This window comes from Equus quagga, chromosome 5, assembly GCF_021613505.1.
Source record: "Equus quagga isolate Etosha38 chromosome 5, UCLA_HA_Equagga_1.0, whole genome shotgun sequence".
NCBI lineage: Eukaryota > Metazoa > Chordata > Mammalia > Perissodactyla > Equidae > Equus > Equus quagga.
In genome coordinates, this window is record NC_060271.1 from 126,241,455 (window position 1) to 126,261,520 (window position 20,066).

Genomic DNA, 20,066 nt, shown 5'->3' on the forward strand with positions numbered 1-20,066 from the left:
AACAGACATTTGATCCATTGGATAGAGCATGGCAAAAATTGAGGAGAGATGAAAAACTGAACTGGTAAGAAAACAGGGCAGTTATTAACACCAGATTTATAAAATGTTGTACAGGTAAGGAAATATTATCATAGTCTATTACTTGAGCTTATGATAAACAATATTTATTTAATCATAACAATGTAAAAAACTATTAATGATTTTGACAAAATTTTAATATTGCTATATTGGAAGGATAGGGCAGGGTTTGGCAAACTTTTTCTGTAAAGGGACAGATAGTAAACTTTTAGGTTTTGTGGGCCACATACAATCTCTTTAGCATGTTTTTGTTTTTGTTTACAACTCTTTAAAAATGTAAAAACCGTTCTTGCCTCAGGGACAAAAGAAACAGGCTGCTGGCTGGACATTAAATCCTTCACTTGCCAGGAAAGAAATTTAATAGAAAATATATAAATGTGTTGATCAGGAAAAGTCAGTGTAAGCGTATTACTTAAGACAAGACAAGACACTATATCCAAAGAGGAACACCTAAAAGACTTGTGATGGTTGCCTCTAAGGCTTGAGATGAAGGAAAGGTTGCTCTTTGTTTTGTCATCATAAATATGTTAGCACTATTTGATTTTTGTTAAACTATATGCATGCCAATTTCAAGTAAAATTAATTAAGGTACCAGGAAGAATTAGTTCTAGTCTAGTCTGTGCTCTGGTTGCTCCAGAGCACAATTCTATCCTCCCTGCCATGGACCAGCAATGTGATTCATGCTCATCTGAGAATTCTGGTTTGTCTAACCCAATCCTGGTACCTCTGATCCCTTCAAGGGATTAGATCAGGATCCTGGCCTTCAATCCATCACAGGATGGCATTTCCCTGACAGTAGTTCTTGGACCAGGATCATGCATCTAAGTTGGCCCCAGAGAGGCTTTACGGGTTCAGGAGGGGCTATCTCTCTTTCCCACGGGTGTGGACAAGACAGTGAGAAGTAGCCCCATTTCCTACTGGCAACCATTTTAACCCAACGGAGGCTTCAAGTTGGAACCAAGGCTGCAGTTGGCAGTGACATATTTAAGAAGCTGAATAAACCAAAGCTGGTATCCACCCAGCTGTTATGTGCCTTCCTTCAAATTTCAAGTTCCTTAAGCTCTCCTATTGATTTCTGCATTCCCAGTGCCCAGAACTGGCTGTTCTGTTATGGTTTTTATGTAAACGAATGACTATACATAGAGGAACAAAAAGGAAAAATGGTAACAATAATTCCGAAGTGCAAAGGGAGGCAAATTTAAACCAGAGCACCCCCGCCTCCACCCCCAGCATAGGACACACCAGGGAGTGGACTCTCTACTCAGCTGTTTCCAGCTCCAGTCCCCACTGAATCCCGGTTCTAGATTGGAACACTTGGCCTCTCTCCTTCATTCCCCAAATCCACGTTGCCCCATGACCTAGGCTGAGCAGCCCCAGGAGAGTATGAGAAGAAAAGTCATTTGTTTCTTTGTGGGTTTATAAACCTTATTTTTCATCAGAAATAATTTAGGATCAAAAGAAGCATTAAAATATCAAAAAGCTTAGATCAGTCAAGAGCTATCCTTGGAAATAGGCGTTTTGGTTCCGTTCCTGCTGCTGTTTGCTCCGTGGGAGCCTCTGACTCATTTCCCGTTTGTGCCGGGGCTGAACAAGAAGAATGATCTTGAATTCACGTCCTGAACAAGTTCTCTCCCATCCTCAAAGGTCTGCCATCTTAGTCTCTTTTCTATAGTCCATGGCTGTGGGAACAGCTGGATGAAATGGCTCCCGAACGAAATTCCTCAGAATGGCATTTCTATGCAAAAGAGAGACTTTCCATTTGAGTCTTTCGATACTGGGCTAGCTTTCAGGTAAATAGACAGGACTGTTCTCAGTCAGTCAGTTATGCTGACCTGAATGTGCAAACTGTCTCTTCCAAAGGCAGCACTCCAAGTGAGAAGTTCGAGAAAGCTCCAGGAGGCTCAGGGTCCAGATCTGTGGTCTTGTCCCAGAAGCTGGGAAAGCTTAAAGCTCAGACCAGGGCTGGCTCGCTCTCTGGAGGGATGTTTCACCATTCAGTGACTGCAGAGATCACCAAGGGGCATTTTTCATGAAGAAATCCAGTCTGATATTGGCTTTGAGAGCAGAGACGTGTAGCTTGGATGCAGGTGAATAAAGAGAAGGTAGAAGGACACATTCTAATTTTAGTTGGGAACTGTTCCTATTGATTCATTTTCCTAAGATTTTGCTTTGGAAAAATTTTGTGGCCAATTCATGTTTGTTTCCGTGGTGAGCACTGAGCGTTATAATAATACTGTTTTGCATGAATACTGGGTGTTATAAACTGAAGTGTGCCCCACCCCCAAATTCATATGTTGAGGCTTTAACACTCTATGTGACTGAATTTGGAGATAGCATTTTTAATTACAGTTAAATGAGGTACTTACGAGGTAATTACAGGTAATGAGATCGGAAGGTGGGGCCCTAATCCAGTTGAACTGGTGTCCTTACAGGAAGAGGAAGGGACACCAGGGACATACACACACACGGAAAAAGCCGTGTGAGAACACAGCAAGAAGGTGGCTACCGGCAAGCCCAGGAAAGAGTTCTCACCGGAAACCAATCTTACAGGCACCTGATCTTGGACTTCCGACCTCCAGAACTGTGAGAAAATCAGTTTCTGTTATTTAAGCCAGCTAGTCTGTGGGGTGTTGTTATGGCAGCCCCAGCTGACTCATACACTGGAGTTTATCCTTCATGAAGTCAATTCCTGTACGTTATTTCAATCTGTTCCTTACAACAGTCCTGAAAGAAGGATACTATTATTATCTCAATTTTACAAATGAGACAGCTGAGCCTGCAGGATCGCTGCAGAGCTCCTGGTAGTAAATGCAGGCCTCTCCTGGAAGATGACAGTGATTGAACAGTACTCAAGGGTCCTCCTCTGTCATCGCTCCACGGAAACGGGTCCTCAACCGGTTAACCCCAGTAGTTGGGCTCGTCACGTGAGAGCTGCCATTTAGATTCAGATACTGTGACTCCGGAAGGCCTCTAGGAAAGTGCAAGTTGTCTTCCTAGCTAGGCAGGGGCCCAGGATTCTTGTCTCCCTCTAACCGACGAGCCTGTGTTAGCTGCTCTGCGCTCTCTAGACAAGCTCAGCTAATCTTAAAAGCAGAGGCCACGGCTGCTACTCCCAGTGAACGGGACCTAGGACAGACATGCTAGAGGAAGAATTCAGGAATCTCAGGGAGGACAGGCCAAGAAAGAAAACGCAGAGGACACCAGAGTCAGAGCCAGGGGTTCTGACGGGGGCGATGTACTGTTGACGTCCTTCTGCACAATGGAAAATAACAGATTTTCTGAAAGTATATAAATAAGAATAATTCTTGGAATGCACAAAAGTCTGTACAGGGCAGAGCTTCAATCATTATTTGGTAAGGAATGAATGGTTTCTAAGGTGGCCTAAAAAAGTCTTGTGTCCTTTAGAACTAAGACCTTTCAGTAGTTGCTTTCTGGTTTTTTGCTGTTTTTGTTTTTGTTTGTGTTTGTTTTTCGTATGTTGTATAAACAGCAACATATATACAAGGCACTTTCCTATATCGGTCATCATTTGAACCTCACAACAATCTTGTAGTGTATGTATGGTTAACTCCATTTACAGGTAAGGAAAGGGAGTTCCAAGATGGAAAACTAATTCCACAACCTCCCGGGTCCATTAGTGGTGGCACCAGATTTTGGACTCAGGTGCTCAATTCCTCATCTGTGCCATATTCCCTCCTCTCTTCAGGTGGAAACCCTTTGCTGGGCAAGGGTCATTCCAGAAGATGACTGTTCCCATCCTCCTTCTGTCCTTAAGACATGACAGAATGCAATTCCTTTCTGATGTCCCCATGCATTGGAGTGAGAGTCACCATGTGCTGGGGCTGGAAGCTGAGCTGAAGTGCAGCTGTTTGTGGCCAGCATCTGACCTGATTGGTCAGTAGTCACACCACTGTACTTGTTGCTAAATAAATTGCTTGCATCTCTTCAGGCTGGGAAAGTGAGTGGTGACCAGGCAGGAGAACAAAGGCCCCCGCCTTCCTAGGCCCGTGGGAAGGATGTGGTCTGACTGGGGTCTTAGCATGGTCTTCCCAGCCTTTCGGGTCTGGTCCCAGCTGCCCCATTCCCCACCATCATCCCATATCTCCTTTTTGCCACACTGAGCTGAACACATCATGAATGTATTTACCCCATGGTTCTGGAGATCGAAGTGTGAAATGTCTTCTAGGCTAAAATCAAGGTGTCTCCAGGTTGCACTCCTTCTGCTGGGTCCCTTCTGCCCTGTATAGATAACAATCACAGGTTTTGGGAATTAGGACAGAGGCATCTTTGGGTAGGGGAGAGATATTACTTGGCCTATTATAGGGGGTCAGGTGTTAGTTTGGTTTATAATCTGGAGCTCAGAAAAGAATGTATGTTAGAGAATAATTTGGAAGTTATGGGTTTTGATGAAATAATTGAAGCCTTGTGGGTAAGCATGATTATCTAGGGGGACAGTATAGAGTAAGAAGATAAAAGAAGTGACAATTAGCATAAGGTCTCCAAACCCATAAAGGCAGGTAAAGGAAAAAGAGCAGGCAGGAGGGCCACGGGAGGGGAGTCTACATCTCTTGGGGTTTCTGCCTCTCAGAGTTCTCAGGGACTGCTTAGTATTTGTGGCCCTGCCTTCCCAGTGGCTGAGGTCCTGGCTGCTCGTCTCCAGAAGCCCACAGCCTGTCTGCCTAAAGAGGGCCCTGCCAGGGTCCGCACCACTTATCTGCTTCGCAGTCAATCTCTTGCCTTCGCTTGCCTTTCTCCCCATCCACCAGCAGGGCCAGAGACCCTGTCTAGATTCCCAGACCCATCCATCCACCCATCCATAGAACAACAAGCCTAAACATAGCCCCTGTTGCACCCCACCAGGTTCATCAGCCCCTGAGTGAATGCTGAGATCTCCAGCCCAGATTCTCCAGCTGCCCAGTCTGCTGGTTTTAGAATCCCAGTTCTTACATTAGCATTGAAGTCTTCCGAAAAAGAGGCAAGAAACAGGGGACAGTTGGGATTACCCCGCCAGCCCTGGAAACACCAGGACTTAAAGTAAGCGCCTCTTAGGGTTTTAGAGACACAAGCATATTGAAGGAAATCCTGCTTCTTGCTATGAAGGAGCAAAGCAGGGAAAACTCTTGCTCAAAGTTGGCACAGTCAGGAAACGTCAACAATTTCAAGAGTTGTAAATATATTCCTGGATGATAGGCTGGGTAGGGTTAATGAGGCAATACTTGAAGGTTAGGGCTAGTCCCGGTTTTTAAGGGCAGGCTGCTCTGTATACTGTGTGTTATCTATCTGCAGAGAGGTCCGCGCAGAGGGAGAGTAAGCATCTAGAAGATTGTAGAGCAATGATATGGTCATGATATCAACGTGTGTGATCATTTTCCCAGTAATTCATTGTTATTGTATTTTATAAAAGTATTAGTTCACAACAGAATTTTAAAAATCTGTTCATTCATCACAGATGATTTGAGAAGCACAGGTATAGAGAACTTCCAAGGGCCGTCTCTCGGAAATTGACCCCTGTGTGGAGGAAATATAAAGGTGATTGGTCCTGGGTGTTTGGGGATGGAGGGTGGGGTGGGTTGGAGGAATTAGTAGGGATTCTGCCAGTTTTATCATCTAAACTCTAAGAGTTTACTTGACTGGAGTCCAGCTTCAGTTTCACGGCAAACTGATGAAAGGCAAATGGTAACCTTCACTATACGCCTTTTTTAGCAAGGAGAAGAAAGTAAATGCACCCTCTCTACTATGGTTCAGAAGGAAGGACCAATCATTGTTACTACTATTTATTGAGTGGCAGGGCCAGAATTTGAATCCTGCCTGCCTCAGGACCTTTGCAGGTTACCCTTTCCACCTGGCAAGCACTTCCTCAACAATCTCCCATCACCATGGTGACTTTTGCCCTTCTTTCAGAGTGAAGTTCATGTACTTATTCCTCTGTGTGCCTCTCCTGCTCCTCCCCTCCACTCACTCAAGCTCTTCATTGCTCCCTGTGCTTCTCCTGCATTAGCAACAATAACAGAGCTAACTGCGATTAACTGTTTAACTTCTATCTTTCCAAAAATTGCTAGTTTCCTGGGGGGCAAAACCTAATCTATCCTCTTCACTCTTGTGTCTTCATGGCCTAGATCTGCTTGGCATACAGTAGGTGTTTAATACATACATAGGGCAAAGGAATGAGTAGGTAAATAGACAAATGAATAAATGGATGGAAGGATATACAGCAGTCTCTTCCCCATAATTGGCAAAATGTCTAATCTCCCACTTTTCTGTCTCTTCCACATGTTAATCCTGGCTTTGACAACACTGAAAGAAAACAGCCAATAGCCTAAAAATTCTAATTCCCTGCTAACAGAGCCTTATACGGTGCCAACACGGAAAATCTCGCAGGGCTCCCCCACCCCAGCCCTGCGTTTTCCCTCTAGAGAGATTCCTGGAAGGTGAGCCGCAGGCATAATCATTCGCTATCATAAAGTAAATTTGCAAACCTTTGTAATGTACCAATCCAATTTCCTCTGAAAAACATATACCCGATAGTCTTCAAATCCTGAACAATGTTGTGTTTCATTTCGCAGATATTTAAGAAATGGGAAGCAGGGATTGTTAATAATAGAAGGAAGAGAGTGGCCTCTTGTGTAAACCCGAGTGCTGGGCTTGTGTGTGTGTGCGATTACCAGCACTAATGAGACTAAGGGGGAGGTGCATGATGGGGGTTCCTGTAAATCTATCCAGAGGATAATATACCTCTTAATTTAAAATAGCTGATAAAGGGTGAATAAAGGCCTCTCGTCTTTACCACTTCTCATTTCTATTATGAGAGGAGTCACATAACATTTTAGGACTGTAAACTAATTAACTGTGCATATGGATTTGGAGGGCACGTGCTTTTCGCCCAACAGGTTATTCCCGAGTCTACGTTCATAGGAGGCTGGAGCGCTGGGGCTGGGAGCCCTGGACGGCTCTGATCACCAGAAGGGGCTGTCTGCTCACCTCTTAGCAAAGGAGAGGAATCGCTAAGTCGATGGTAGAGACGGAAGGACTGAGGACCAAGGCAAATAAGTGAGCCAGAGAAAAGAGATTAAAACCTTTGAAAGGCTTTAAGCGTCTTCCATGTAGCCTTAAAAACCTGACCACGTGCTAGCGACCCTGAAACGTGCCCCTGGTGAGGACTCTGCTCTAAAGATTACTTCTCAGAGATCTGCAATACGACAATCCAACTGTGTTTAGAAGGAAGAAATGGGCAAAGGAGAGAACAAAGAGATTTTTATTTAATCTAAACATATAAAAGATATACATGCTTTCTACTCGCTATATTGTTTTTGATTTATTATTCACCTCCTTCTTGATGTTTACCAGACCCTTCTGGCTAATGTCGACATTAGCTCATGTTTGGTCTTTAGCTGTGACATATGTAATTAACAAACAAGATAAATATACACTTTGCCATTCTGATAGAAGTGGCGTAATTAGATATTTTTCTTTACATTCCTTCCTTAGAGAGATATTCACCATCAGCTAAAGGATAATTGAAACAACAAACTGATACATTTCCAGAATGCAACAAAAGAAACAATTTCTATAAAAGCCACTAATTCAAAACCAAAGAAATTATTTGATAGGAACCCTTAGTAAGCACTGAATAAGATGTGTTCAATTAAATTGAATTGAGTCGAAAATTCAAAGAAATCATTCATATTCAGTTCAAAGCAGCGCTTTTCAAATGTCAGCAAGTTGGAAGCTACTCTTTTATTCACAATTTCCATGTAGTTTGGAGGGAAAAAAAGTATTTGTCTTCTGTTATTTCTTCTTCTTCCCTCTGTAATTAGATGAAAGTTAGACAGTCTCGTTAAGACAGTCTCTTTTGACTTTTTAAATGACGTGAACAACGTAAAGCAGACAGACCTTTCTCAAGAGAGGAATGAAGTAACCCCACAGAACCTTTGCATTTCCAGCAGGGCCCTGAGTGACAGAGCCAGCTTTAGAGAGAGCGGGCACCATCACCGCTCAAGGGCCAAACTGCCTACTCTCCGCCATATAGCATTCCGCTTCCGCCGCTTTTCATTCTCCTTCCCACCCCATCCCCAACCTAGTTTCTTTTTTTCCTCTTCCAGATGTTCCCTGGATACTTCTTGATTTTAGGGCAAATGCGGTAAATCTGCAGTATTTCCAGCTTGAAGGTGACTCCCTCTACCCCTGCTGAACAACTCAGCGCCTTGTTACTCAGAGTTTAGGACAGGCAACACGTGACTCCAAGGCACGTCTGTAAAAAATGCCCGTGGAACGAGAGGGAGACTCGTAATATTGCTTTTTCAAAGTGCAATAAAACACCCAAATCTACCAAGAGCTAGTGGGCCCTTGCACATGACAATTAAACATTAACAGGCCCCAGGGCCCTGGGAGCAGGGCCCAGCTATCCTTTGAAGCCCTGTTTGCCAATTAAACACCGGCTGACATTAGCGTCAAGGTGGCAGGGATCCAAAGCAGAGATAGGAACGTCAACCACTTCAGGGGCATTCATTAGCTCCCCAGACATTCCTGGCGTGGCCTGTTTCTTTACCATTGCCAAATCCACACCCTGCTCGGGAACTCAGAGGCTCTGAGAAAGTTTACTCAGATAAGCTTATTATGGAAATAGCACTTTGTCACCATTTACTACTCACTCCTTGTTCAATTATCTTTTATCTGTTTAGAGTATTTGCCAGCTCTCTCAAGGTTCCCGGGGATGAAGCACTGGCTTGAAAGCCCTCACTGGGGCTGCGGTGGGGGAAGGTGAGGTACCACTCTGTGCTTGCCTTTCTGGTCCCAGAATGCCGGGCTCTCCACAGAACTTTGGAAATTGCTGAGAGAAGACTTGCAAAAAGTCTTATGTTTTCTGATCATGGGAAAGTCGCCTCCCCTTGAGACAGAGACCTAGGCACTCTGTAGCCACACAGCCAGCAGAAATAGGGATGGACGGTTATTTGGATTATAATATTTTGATATAGCAGATTAGAATATATTATTTTGATATAATAGAGCATTTATTGTGTTACCAGTCTTGAGTGTTGAGCAGAGCGTTTCACCCACTCCCTTCCACCCCACAGAGGGTGTATGGGAATTTTACCCACTCTCCTCACTCATCCGTAGCTGTGGAACCAATATAATTGAGATTTTTATTGATGGGCCTTAGTCAAATCCCAATCTCCCTCCACCCCCATATTTTCTACTGAGTCATCTGAGTCTCTTATTATTTGTATTCTAACGCCTTCAAACTGAGTGATTTCTGTACCGTGAACTCATCTCACACGTGAGGATACAGACTGCACTTTTGCTGCTGTCGTGGTTTTAAAATATACTCACAAATTCCCTGGCACTCCTCCCATCAAGAGGTGGGGATTAATTTCCCTCCCTTTGAGTGTGGGTCGAACTCGGTGACTGACCGACAGCAAACTGAATGTGGTGTAAGTGATGGACCGTGACTTCCAAGCGCGGGTCATGAAAACATTGCAGCTTCCATCTTGCTCTTTCTCTTGTATCACTTGCTCAGATGGAAGCCAGCTGCCACGTCCTGAGGAGACTCAAAAGTCTCGTGGAGAGATTCATGTGGGAGAAACTGAGGTCCCCTGTCAATGGCTGGCAAAGAACTGAGGCCTCCTGCCGAGAGCCACGTGACTGAGCTTAGACACACATCCTGCAGCCCCAGCCAAGCCTTGGGCTTCACTTGTCCGATTCTACAGCTTGACTCAACCTCAGCTGAACCAGAACCACTCAGCTGATCTGCTCCCAAATTGCTGACCTACAGAAACTATGAGATAGTATGTATTGTTTAAGCCACTATTTGGGATAGTTAACTATGCAGCAGTAGATAACTAATATACCAGCCTCAACTTGTCGCCAAGAAATTGCTAAGATATCCCAGGGCAGAGAGTCAGGGGACCTGAATTCTACTATCAGCTTCACCATTTACAGGCTGTGTGACCTTAAAAAATTTACCTGCCTGCTGTGGGCTTCAGTTTCATCTGGGGAAACTGGCCCTTCTTTCCTTTTACAGTTGGTATGAGAGTCAGATGAAATGTTTTAAGAAATTAAAAGTTCTCTGATATCATAATTGTCATTATCATCCAGAATTTTGGCTCCTCACGGAAATCCATCCCCATCCCTTCTCCTTGCCACAGTCCCAAACCACACACTGCCCACATACAGAGCAAGGACAGCACCCTCATTTCTTCGTTGGATGTCTTATCTTATCCAGGCCCGAGAGGACCAAGACAGTGCCATGTTCATAGCAAAGATTAGCTGGGAAGGGACATTGGCCCCAAGTGAGAAGACTGCTGTAACCGGACTGTCAGAGAAGATGACCACACAGTTCCCTTGAAGAGGCAGAAGATGCAGAATTGCCCATCAGGTTCCACGCAGGTTGGCAGTGCTCATTTGAATGAGGGCAAAAGCTCTCTGGCTCTTAACTCTGATGGTCTCTTTAGCCTATTTGATATGAGTTGTTTTCATTTTGTCAACTCTCCATCAGCTGGGACACCCGCACCACCTTCAGCCAGAATGTCAGTTGATCAGAGACGCATCACCACCCAGCATGTGCACTGAAGCGGCACATGCAGCGTTCATGTCGAGGTTCTGAGGGATGCTGCAGGCTGAGGATGCTATCAGCTCAGTCTCCACTCTCTTCTTTGAGTCTAGCTCCCCCTCTTTCTTTCATTAATCATTTCTCCTTAGATGAGGCACCCTCATTTTTGCCCGTTTGGAATGCCATCTCCCTATTCTAATTATGTAAAACAAATCTATGTGCATAATGTACTCAGTTAGTTGCCTACAGCACAATGTTGTTCTGGCCCTTCTTTCTAATGGAACCCAAATTATTTTAAGTATGTCACCTCCTCCCAACCCCAATCGGAGAGTAAATGCTAATTAATATGAGCAAATCAGGGTAATTTCTTTCCTCAGCTAGTGATTGGTTTAGTATTAGACATGTGATGCAATTCTGGCCAATGAGCTGTAAGGGAAAACCAGCTGGGGGAATTCTGGGAATGTTTTCTTTGCTCCTAAGAAGGAGGCAGAGAAAGAGAAGGTTCTGTTCTTCCTCTAGGTTTTTTGTCCTGCCTGGATTTGGCTTCTGAAACTGCTCTGTCATCGTGCTACAATCCAAAGCTCAGAGGAGGACACGGCTGAGAGTTACTGCAGAGAAGTGAAGCTGCAGCCCTGGCACCAGGGAGCCATGAGCCAGCTCTTCCGACACATCCTCAGTATATAGGATAATTGCTTTGCTGTCAAAGCCAGTGTGAGTCAGGATTTTCTGCTCCAGATAACCCAGGCTTCAGGGCAAGGGCACAGCCCAGCTCCTCCAAGACGCCTTCGTTGATGTGCCCACCCTTCAAGGCTCTTCTCACCTTAGACTTCTGGTACCACTGCCTGGGCTGGCAGCTCCACTGGTCGTCACTGAACTCGTACAGCTTTGTGCCATCATTCCACTTTTAGTGCGTTAGATCTCCATCCACCACCGCCATCCACCACACTGAGAGCCTTCAGGAGAGTGTGCGGGTTATTAATGTCTGTATTCCCCATACCAGCACCCATCCTGCAAGTGAATAAGTCCGATTAAGCCCAAAAGTTTTGGTTGCACCTTCTCCTCAGCCAGTGGGTACCTACTGGTGTTACAGTTCTGAGACTTATAAGGGCACATCAGTGATTCCTCATGTAATAAAGAACATTTGTTCTAAAATATTGCCCTCTCTTCCTTTTTAGAAAAGCAGCTAGCATCTTTTAAACTTCTGCCACATATCAGTCACCTCATTATAAATGGGTGAATCTAGTAATCAAAGCCACTATTGCTTATTTTTTCTTAAATATGTAAATTGGAAAGAATGAGACCTACCTCAATGTGGTGAAAAGTGAGCGAGATAATGCAAGCAAAACCCTATCATAGCTCATGGCATAAGTCAGAGATCAACTAATAGCAGAGGTTCTATGGAGCAGATGATGCCTGGATAGTACATGCTAGGCCAAATCTAGTCAAATCAGCTGGAAGGGAGAATCCACTCAAAGGGATTGCTGCAGGCAATGAACTATTCAGGTCTTTGCTAGGTAAGAAGAGAGATTAATTGTGGATAGTGACTGAGGCTTTAAAAGAAGACATGAAAGGCTGACATGTATCATTGTCCTGATTCTTTATAGCTCCAAGTAGAGGTTTTATCCTGTGATGATCAGGTATAACAATAAAACTCCTGTAACCTGGAAATCTAATTTTCTCTTCTATTTGGGCCAGAATGGAAATATGTCGCTGTTTTCCCATGGTTGAGTGCTGCCTATGCTCTTCATTCTCCCAAATAAAAATTTCCCTGAGCAAGAGAAGTTGAGAGAATGGCCTTAGACGGATGAAACTCATCACTAATAACCATAAGTGGTGCACTTTCCCAATCTTTAAAATTGCAAGAAAGAGTTCAATGAGTTTGAGTCTCTAGTGCGAAATTCAAAACTTAGACAATTCGCAAATTTTTTTTTTGTTACGTGATAATTCCGATCAACCACCATGGCTCAAAACAAGACTCTTATGACAGTCTTTCGGAAAACCATAGTGTGAAATCCAGCCTCATTTGTTCCATACACCACTCCTGCTGCATGAGGTTGTAACGATGCTTTTATTGTGTGCTGCCATCTGCTTCAAGACTGTATCTCCTTTCCATTCAAATGTTAGTTGAGTCTCACACCAGTATCACACATTTAATTTTTTTAATGATTGTAGCTTTAGAAGGTTTAATATTTGGGAGAGAAATTTCTCCACATCTTTTTACTTAAAAACAACCATTTAAAATAAATAATAAACATTCAAATTATACGTTTATCTCCCAAATGAATTGTCAAATTATTGTATCAAGATTTCTGAAATCTTTATGGAATATTTGACATTGGTATTGTATTGTATTGTATTGTATTGTATTGTATTTATTTATTTATTTATTTATTGAGGAAGATTAACCCTGAGCTAACATTTACTGCCAATCCTCCTCTTTTTGCTGAGGAAGACTGGCCCTGAGTTAACATCCATGCCCATGTTCCTCTACTTCATATGTGGGACAGCTGCCGCAGCATGGCATGCCAAGCAGTGCCATGTCCGCACCCGGGATCCGAACCAGAGAACCGTAGACGACCGGAGCGAATGTGGGAACTTAACCGCTGCGCCACCGGCCAGCCCCGTGGTATTGTATTTAATCCATAAATCAGTTTTGAAAGAATTGATATCTTTCTGATATGTCATCTTCTTGTTAGGGGATATCATATTTTTTTCCCATTCATTGGAGTCTTCTTTTATATCAGTCAGTAAAATTTTCAGTTTCTTTTTCTTCTTTTGAGTTCTCATACATTTCTTATTTAGGTTGCTATTAGGTATTTTCTATTATTTCTGTTTATAAATGCATTAATTTCTTATTACAGCATCTGTTTATTCCTGAAATACAGGATTTTCATATAATATTAGATAATTTGCCTTTTATTGAACTCTTAGTAATTTAAAAGAATTCACATCGATTATCTTTGGTTTTCTAGGTAAATAATTGTATTGCCAATGGATGAGAGAATTTTGCCCCTCCCTCCCTATATTCTGTCTCATATGCTATTATGCTGGCTGGAGCTGTCTGCTTCCCATCATCCCCATCATCACCACCACTCTTGTCCAAGCTCGCAACAGCTCTCATCCTCGCTGAAACCATAGCTTCCTAACATGTTTACCCACCTTCGCACTGGTGGCTTCTCGTCTATTCTGAGCACTGCAGCCTGGATGATCTTTTCAACGTGAAATGATTGTGCCACCTTGATCCATAGAAACAGCAAATATCTTTCTATTGCTCTCATGATAAAGACACAGCTCCCTACTGTAGCCTACAATCCGAGGCAGCTGGTCCTTATTCATCTCACCAGCTTCCGTTCACACCATCCTCCACGTCTCCAAGTTCCAGCCTCACTGGCTTTTGGCCCTTCATATTTCCACGTACTCCTCTTTACTTAGCAAACTCCTAACATCTTTCCATCTGTGCTCTATACTCACTTTCTCTGGGAAGACTTTCCTCTGTGTCAAATGCCCAAATTACACACGGTCAAAGCACCCATGGAGCTCTCTTTTGTAGCATTTACCACTGATATAATTTTACATATTGTGTGTTATAATTTAATGAATATCTACCTCTCTTACAGACTGAAAGCTCCATGAGGCCAGGTACCATATCCATTTTTGCACACCATTTTGTCCCCAACATTTGCACAATGCTTGGCACATGATGAGCCAGATTGATTAAGTGTAATGCACAACATCTGCAAAAGAAAGTTATGAAATAACTGTGATAGAGGTCATTTTTGTTCTATTTCTGATTTTAGAAAGAAAGCCAATAGCATTTCACCATTTAGTATATTTGCATTCTGCTGCTGACTTTAGCATTTTCTTTTTCATATTAGGGAAATGTTCTTCAGTTCCTAAATCGTTGACTCTCCACATGGGTACAGGTTGAAGCCCCTTCTCAGGTCACTACACCCAGGTCTCTTTTCTGTCCCCATTTACAACACAAAAAAAGGTCACCTTTTTAAAAGCAGATTACCTCACAGAAAAGCATCAGAAGAGCAGCTGTATCGAATCGTGGTGCAGCCATTGAGAGCTGAGACCCTCAAGGGCTGGACCGTGGGGAGGAGCGTGGCGGTGCCCACTTCTTCTGCGATAGCTGCATTGATCTCTTTCAGGGGTAACAATTAGAAATCATGATTCTCAGCGGACCTGCCTAGTGTTGAGGTTGATGGGATTTCTTCCCAGAGTCTCACAAGAGTTCCACTGCCTTTCTAATGTGAGGTTAAGAGAGGCTGTGTGAGGCACTATTGGGTGGCAGACTATTTTGAAGCAGAAGTTTTAAAATGATTTCTGGAACCATGACTGCCTCCCTTAAGTGGGGGAAGGGACACAGAGATTGACTCTCAAATAACCAGTAGATGCCCTCCAAAGAGTAGGCATTGATGAGGGAAAAAGAGAAAGAACGAAATCTCTAGAAACCTAAGAGTTGAGCCCGGAAAGGGATGAAAAGTGGGAAACTGGTGTCACAAACAACTATTAAGCTCTGGAATTCTTCACATCGGGGACTGGAGTATAACCTCAAACTGTCTGTCCTCCAGGACTGATCAGTAGCTCATTTATAGAAAATAAATATACAAACTTGGTTGTGAGATAGAATGTGTTTTCCATGAAAACTCTTGCTGCATCCTGCCATTGGAAAGCTGTGTTCCTGGGTAATGCCATGTTGGCCTTCATCTTCATCAGTCCTGCGAAGAGCCCCTTGTCATTAAAACAAGAGATTTTACACTCTTCCTTTTATACTTATTGCAAAAACCTTATGGTGGATTTGGTTCAGAACAACACAGGAAATTGTCTTTATGGGGCCCTCCGGGAGAAATTTCTTCTTGTCTCATTTCTAGTGCTTTCCCTGAGCAACTGATGCACTTTCATCATGTGTATTGTGTAACTGACCATACTTCCCCCTCCACTGGCTACAGAAAATTCAGAGTCTAAACTGCAGCTCAACATGGATGACCATGCAGGACGTTAGAATATGCAACTAGATATTAGCATTCTCTTCTAGCTTTTCAAGGTCTGTTGTGTTAACAATCATGTACTTTCAGTGGTATTTTATTTTTTATCTTGTCTTATTATTTGCATCTTGTCGACTACCACAGATCTTTTCAGAAAGGAGTTGAATATAAGTAATAAATACATTAAGAATCATCACATTTGTAGAACTCCACAGTATAGCCTCAACTGTAACTAGAATTTAGTCGACTCCCAGAAACAACTTATAGGAAAGAGAAAATGTCCAAAAGCACACAGACTCATGGCTATCCAGCTTTCTGTATATGTCTAGGGGCAGGATGCTCACCACTTCCCAGATAACCAGCTCAGAGATTGAAGACTGCAGTTTGTTTATTTAATGTGTGTGTATAAAGAGCATAGTCCTGTGTCTGGCATATATTATTAGTAAGGGCTTGAAAAATTTTGAAAACAAAAGTGTGCTCTCCACATCAGATTTCAGGTCTGCACAACCAGTCCCTTCAGAAGGAAGATAACACCCAACGTTACAGGCTGAACAGATGGGCTGTGCTAGGACTCTACGTCCAATAGAGATTTGGCAGTTTTAGCTACAAAACCCTTTTTCAAAGGATACATAATTCAAATTTTATAATTCAAACCTCCTTGAAAATAAAACATGTGGGGACAATCATTTTTAGCTACTATTCTCCTGTCTTTGTTTAGCCAAATATAATTTAGTGTGTTCCTTTGGCATTATGTAATGCTCAAAGTCTCTCTGTGTGTGTGCAGCCATCCACAGATATTGATCCATAAATGTTCACAAGGAAGAAACCCGCCAAAGAACACCACTCTCCACCCCCTTGGTGGATAAAGCCCATCAGGGTGCATCATTCATTCTGTGGACAAACATTTGTTGACCTCCCACTATACCACCTACTATGTGCTGGCTCGTATACTATAAGTTATAAATACAGATTTAGAAAAGATTGTACATGTGCTTGCATGTTCTCTCATTTTGTCTTTTAGGGCCCAAAGGGTTTTATGTAAATCAACTGTAGATATTAGGACATGTTTGCAAATACATTTGGAGGCAGTATGATGGGCATGCCTGGGAGATACATTGTTCTGTTCCAGGGAGCATTAGTTACGGTAGCTAGACTCACTAATATAGAATTAAACCCAAACATGGGTTAGCTCAATGCAGCTATAGAATTAAGCCCTAACAGGCATTGGCTCCACAAAGTGGAAGGCTGTTTCTAGCTCATGCTGATGGTTCTGAGAAAGAGAATAAATCCATGGGGTTTCTCTCTTTCACTTGCTCATCCTGGGACCCAGAACTCCTTCCAAATGTGGCTCTGTTTCCATTTGGGCCTCCTCATCACCTGCATTTAGCTGGCAGAGGGGAAAAGTGTGATTGGATGGCCCAGGCCTAGCAGTGACACACAGCCATTTGCCCCTATTTCCTCAGTTCCAACTCAGGTGCGTGTCCACGCCTAACTGCAGAAGGGACTAGGAAATGGAGTCTAGCTGTGGTCCAGAAAGAAGAGAGTAAAGATTTTGATGAATAGCTATCAATCTCTGCTCACAGAAAGAAAAACTAGTTCCATTGGGTAGAAGTTAAAGGAAGACATGTCTGAGGTCAGTAAAAGGCAAAGCCACTTAATTGTAAATGTCTGACAGTGCAACACTCTGTGATGTCGTGAGAAGATTCACATCGTTCGTCAAGCCGAGATGAGATGTCCACACAGCAAGGCCGCTGCAAAGATAATTTGAGCCTTGGGTACAGATTTTACTCACAAAATTAGAGGACCAGCATTGGGCTCATAGTAACTTGTTACTGAAAGTGCTTATTTTTTATAAAATATCACTTCATTTTAGATCTCCACTTAAATGTTCCCTTCTCACAGAAGCTTCTCCTGACATCTCTTCCTGAAAAAGAATCTCCCTGGCCCTCTGACATCTAACTTGAACTTGTCAGTACCTGAATTTGTAGCACAGGCTGTGAGTGCTTGTTTACGGTCTAGTTCTCATTCTGGTTCTGGAATGTAAGCTCCCTGAGGGCAGGGACTTTAATTCTGCTATTTGATGCTGTTTACCAATTCCTAGGCCAGTGCCTGGCCACAAGTATTTACAAATACTTGTTGAATGAATAAATCCAAACAAAATAAAAGCAGAAACTTCAAGACTGTAAAAGGTATTAACCTGCAGCATGATGTTCACATAAATTTAAGATCAAGGAGCTAAAAGGACCCAGACTTCTTTGAATTTGGCATCCTCATTCTTTCAGTCTTTCGTTTGTATCGTCAATCAGCAACATTCACTAAGCATCTATTATGTGTTAAGCCCCTTGTTAAGCACAAGAAACACAAAGATGAATGAAAGTGTCCCCTAAGCTGGGAAGCAACAGAAAGAGTGTGCTTTTCTCATATCAGAGCCAGCAGCCCACTTTCTATTACTGCTTGTTCTTTGTGTGTGTTCCTCTTCGGCTATAAGCTCCATAAGCAGAGCCACTGTGTCTGTTTTGGTGTTAATTGTGTTTTAACACACAGTTGCACAATGTAGGTGTGCAACTCTACACACACTTTTGCGGAAAGATGACAGAAAGAAGAGTAGCCGGTGGGGAGCGAGAGACAAAGAAACAGGGAGGGAGCGTTCGAGGGAGACACAGCCCTGCCCTCAGGGAGTCCACAAATGAATGATTTCAATTTACAGGTGAGAAGAGTGACAGTCAGAGTGGGCGTCACAATCTGCTGGTGGCGAGCTTGGTCTATGCCCTTGTCCCTTCTCTCCTTCTCCAACACATTCGTCCTTCACAGGTAGATTAGACGTTAGCCATTTCACATGTATGCATGTGTGTAGCTGTGACATGTTTCCTGCCAAATAATCTTACTTGACTTCGGAACAAAAGGTAGCTGTTCTTTATGAAGTGAGTGAGGTGACCAACCTGAAGTGGCCCAAAGGGCACTGAGGGCTTTCCCTGTTTCCTCTCCCTCATGGCAGATGTCTTAGTCTGTTCTGCCTGCTCTGACAAAATACCAGAGACTTGGTGGCTTATAAACAATAGTCATTTATTTCTCACAGTTCTGGAGGCTGGAGTCTGAGATCAAGGTGCCAGCATGGTCGGGTTCTGGTGAGAGCCCTCTTCCTGGCTTGCAGGTGGCCATTTCCTCGTTGCATCCTCATATGCCATAGAGCGGAGAACCCTCTGAGGTCTCTTTTGTGAGAGCGCTAATCCTATTCATGAGGGCTCCACCTTCATGACCGCCCCACCTCCCAAAGGGCCCACCTCTCACTACCATCACACTAGAGATTAAGATTTCAGCATATATATTTTGGAGGGACACAGATGTTCAGCCCGTAACAGCAGACATTGATTTCATAGTAACAAGCGTGTGCCTATGTGAAGATTCACAATACTAATGTGTCTTCCTTTAAAATACCATATTCCTATGGACAAAGAAGGATGTGTGCCATGTGTGGCACAGATGGACCACGGAAAAATCACAAGACTTGAAATCAGAAAAATTCAGATTGATTCTGCCACTTGCTAATTATATACTGCTGGAAAATCACTTTATCTTTTGGAGATTAAGCTTTCTCATCTGCAAACTAGACCTATAAATACTTCCTCAATTGTTGTAGCTCATGAAGTAGTTTATCTGAGAAGGACCAGAGCGTAGTAATGTCAGTACCCATCAGTGGAACTGAATAAGATCAGGAGACAACTGGGATGCGCTTAGGAACCTGAGCACCTGCTCCTGGGCCTTGCTCTATGCCGGCACCTTTGCGCAATGAGGCTGGTCACTCCTCAAGGGTAATGATCTTGCTCGAGACCTTCGAACGTTCGTAATGCTGACCGCGTGTTGTATTTAACATGAAAGTGGCCAGTAAACAGTTTTTAGTTGTTTTAGAGTTTAAAAATTAAGTAATATTTATATGAGTTATTCATTCATTCCCTGTCTTTCTGCATAATCATAGGAGTTACCTTATATTGGTCTTTAAATTGACTAAAAGCACTCTTGTGTGTTGTTTCATTTGCTCCTAAGTTCAATCTCGAAAGGGTACACCCTTTATCTCCACTGTACAGCAAAGGAAAGCAAGGTGCTGAGAGGTTAAATTATTTGCCTAACATGGAAGACTTGACAAGTGATAGAGATGTAACTCAAAACTCTTCCTCCTAACCCCAAATCCATTCTTTTCCCACTCTTGGAGAGCTCCCAAATCCACTCATAGGTCATGGAACACCATGAGAGTACAGGAAAATGCTTCCTGGCCAGAAACAACCTACAAATTCCTTCTTAAGGCCTTCAAACATTGTCTGGCAATGAGGTGCCCCTGGGATAAACAGCACAATTTGCCAGCCTCCCTGAGATGGTACAACATGTTTCAGACCTTTACATCACGTCTGTAGGATTATCTTCCCCTCTGTTATGTAAAAATAGTCCTTGCACTCATC

At 43.2% G+C, this 20,066-nt stretch overlaps 1 long non-coding RNA gene across 3 annotated transcripts; it reads left to right on the plus strand.

Annotated features, from left to right (window-relative positions):
- Nucleotides 1-1,910: 1,910 nt before the first annotated feature.
- On the plus strand, nucleotides 1,911-12,930 carry LOC124240087 (uncharacterized). 3 transcript variants are annotated; one of them, XR_006888765.1, is made up of 6 exons: nucleotides 1,918-2,661; nucleotides 5,528-5,607; nucleotides 8,757-8,835; nucleotides 9,593-9,860; nucleotides 10,298-10,461; nucleotides 11,144-12,930. It is a non-coding gene; the product is annotated as an uncharacterized LOC124240087 (long non-coding RNA). The 3 variants fall into 3 exon arrangements; XR_006888764.1 differs by having other exon boundaries at nucleotides 1,911-2,661; nucleotides 8,757-9,860; nucleotides 11,144-11,227; XR_006888766.1 differs by lacking the exon at nucleotides 5,528-5,607 and having other exon boundaries at nucleotides 1,911-2,661; nucleotides 8,757-9,860; nucleotides 11,144-11,227.
- The last annotated feature ends 7,136 nt before the right edge of the window (nucleotides 12,931-20,066 follow it).